A 3,176-nucleotide genomic window follows, 5' to 3' on the forward strand; every position below is an offset into this window, starting at 1 on the left:
TAGAATTTTTTTCTTATTATTAATGAGAGCTTTAATTGTAGTCTTCTACAATTATCTCAAGGATTTCAATTTACATTATCTCTACTAAAAATGAAAAAGCTGTTATCATGTAACTTTTCTGTTGTTGTTCCAAACTTGTATGACTTTGTTAGACATTCGAGTTAATGTTTCTTATTCACCATTCACTTTCTTTTGTTCAAAAAAGTGAATAGTGTATAAGGAACATTATGCTTAATATCTCCTGACTTAAGGTTAACATTAACACCTCCCTTTGTGTTTAACAAAGGAAAGTCATACAGATTTAGATTGGAATCATGCAAGGATGAGTAAATGACAGATTTTTCTTTTTTTGTTTACTTACCTCTATCATATTGCTTTTTATATTGTGTGAATAAATACAATGACTGACAAATGTTGTGTGTAGTATAAATTATTAGTACTACATATGTTTATGTAGTTTAATAAAATGGGAAACAAACAGATGTAAGGCCTGAAATGTAAAAAGCGTTATTAATAAGCTGAATATTAAGATTGACAGAAATATTATAACGTGTGATTAGCCTTGACAAATTATACAGAGATCTAAAAAGACCACAATATATTTTTCTTACTGTAGTTATAATATTGTTTTTATATTAAAGATAACAGTAAAAACAAAAAAAAAACATTTTGACAGCATGTGTGAAGTGAAGAACCAGTTTGAATGTGGTACGTTTCTACAACGTTGGAAGGAGATGGACGTGGTAGGTGACAAAAACGTTATAAACACATTTTTGCAATGTTGGAAGGAGAGGATATGGTAAGGTGATAAAAAACGTAATAAATATGTTTCTGCAACGTTGTAAGTAGACGCGGTAACGTGATAAAGACGTTTCTGCAACGTTACAAGGAGACGTGGCAACGTGATAAAGACGTTATAAGAACGTTTCTGTAACGTTGTGAAAAAACGTATTTATAACGTGAAAAAAACCCGACATCTGTCGTATTAAATACGTCGGATAAAAACGTTATCGCGACCTTTTCACAACATGAAAAAAACGTTTTTACAACGTTGCTGTGTTTGCTGGGCCGTCTCTGTTCTGCACAACGGAGGAAATCCTGCTGCTGTTTTGAATGTTTTGAACATTGTATGAGCTCTTCATGAGTTCTCAGCGGGTAAAAATAATGCCACATGTACACGCATAAAATGATCGCGTTTAATCCAGCACACAGCGTTGTTTTGAACATTTCATGAGCTCTTCATGAGTTCTCTGGTAAAAAAAATAATGCCATATGTGTGCATTGTTTTGAATGTTCGGTAAGCGAGCTCCTACGTCATATAAGCCGACCAATCAGGTTGTGAGCGTCTCCCTGTGCCTTTGGTTCGGTAACTTTAGGTTCGCTGTTAAAAATGCCCGTGTGAACGCTAAGCGGACCAGGACTATTATGTTTGTTTTTGTTTTTTGGTCCGGACCAAACGAACCAAACGAACCGAACTACAAGTGTGAACGCACCCTTAGAGTATTGGCCACTCAAACTTACCCCTCACCGTATAGGCAGGCAGAGAGATTCGTAACATCTTTAATGTTGGCCCTGATGGTGGAAATGGGCATTTCAATGCTTTAGCTATTTTCAGCAATTTTCTATTTTGTGAAGCTCAAGAATCTTTAGCTGCACATCCCTGTATTCTTGGGTTTTACTCATTGTGATGAATGATTCAGAAAATTTGACCTTTGTGTTTCCTCATATTTGCACCTGTGAAACAAGATGTAGACAATTTCATACTTCAGATATTTAACTCAAAAAAATCAGGGTTCCAATGTGTTTAGGAGAAAAACATTTATTTCATAATGTGATTTCCCCTTGACTTTCCATTCTTTTACTTTAATGACAAATTTGATGTGTGTGTGTGTGTGTGTGTGTGTGTGTGTGTGTGTGTGTGTGTGTGTGTGTGTGTGTGTGTGTGTGTGTGTGTGTGTGTGTGTGTGTGTGTGAGATTAAAAAAAAAAACCCTGTAAAACTTAACTGTTTAACTCTAAGGGACTTGGAAAATGAACCTTTTTATTTTATTTATTATTTTTATTTTTAAGTGGAGTGTTCCTTTATGTCTAATGAATGTTTATTTGTGCTTTATTGCTCTTTGGAGTACAAATTCCTTCACTCTTTGATGTAAACAAAAATAAACTGAATATTCTTTTCACGTTTTCCTGCAAATGTTTTGGGTACACAGAAACACAGACTCTCAATACACAGGACATGAGAGGGGGAGTGGGAGCAAACAGGCCCAAAAACAAATCTGTGTTACAGATTACAACTAGGAGATTTTGGTGTCCTGTACCTCAACTAATAGGTTGACCAGCAGCTCAAACTTTATGCTATAGTTTCTCATAATTATGTAACCATCGTGTTTATGAAAGATTTATGAAAGAATAGCAGCTAAACTATTATTGTTATAGGCCTATTAACAGATAAACTGTAGACTGATTTTGCCCAATGTATACCTGAGAATGCCCAAGTCCATTCTACAATTCTACAATACAATTATACTGGTGAACAATTTTTTTTAACCTACCTAGTAGGTTCAAAATACTAATATTATTGTTATTAGTTACAAATGACTTAAGATTGTTTTGGAAAATGTTTAGCTATCTGCTTATAGCTCATCTCGATGCTTTTTGCAGATCTACTTGTGCCTGCCTTTCACTCGTAATGACCATTTCATAATGAGTCAAAAACAGTGCAACAGAAATTGCATCCAACAAATTATCACAGCTTTTATGAATCATCTTGGATGTTATTATAATTTTTGGAGTTTAAAAAATTCAATATATTTTTTAACTCACATAGCCTATACTTTATGAAAATATTATAGGCTCAAATGTTATTGTTTTATAAATTTTTAACATAGAATTTCTCCATTCCTCAAAGGATTTCAGTGAGTACAGATTCTCTCACTGGTATAATCAAGAAGTAAGCACAAAAAAAGGAAAAAGAAAAAAGGAAAAAAAAGAACAAGTTCAGTGTATTACAGCCTCCAAACATATGACTCAGCCATCAGCCGGAGCAACATCCATGGTTGTTTTACTTTTTTACATAACTGTCCAATGTGGCTCCTCCAAAAAGTGCACATCCCTCTTCCTCAGATTTTTTCTCTCCCATTGAAAATCCCCCTTCTCCAACACTCCCTGTCCCCCAAC

Source organism: Pseudorasbora parva, chromosome 2 (genome assembly GCF_024679245.1).
Source record: "Pseudorasbora parva isolate DD20220531a chromosome 2, ASM2467924v1, whole genome shotgun sequence".
NCBI classification, from domain to species: domain Eukaryota; kingdom Metazoa; phylum Chordata; class Actinopteri; order Cypriniformes; family Gobionidae; genus Pseudorasbora; species Pseudorasbora parva.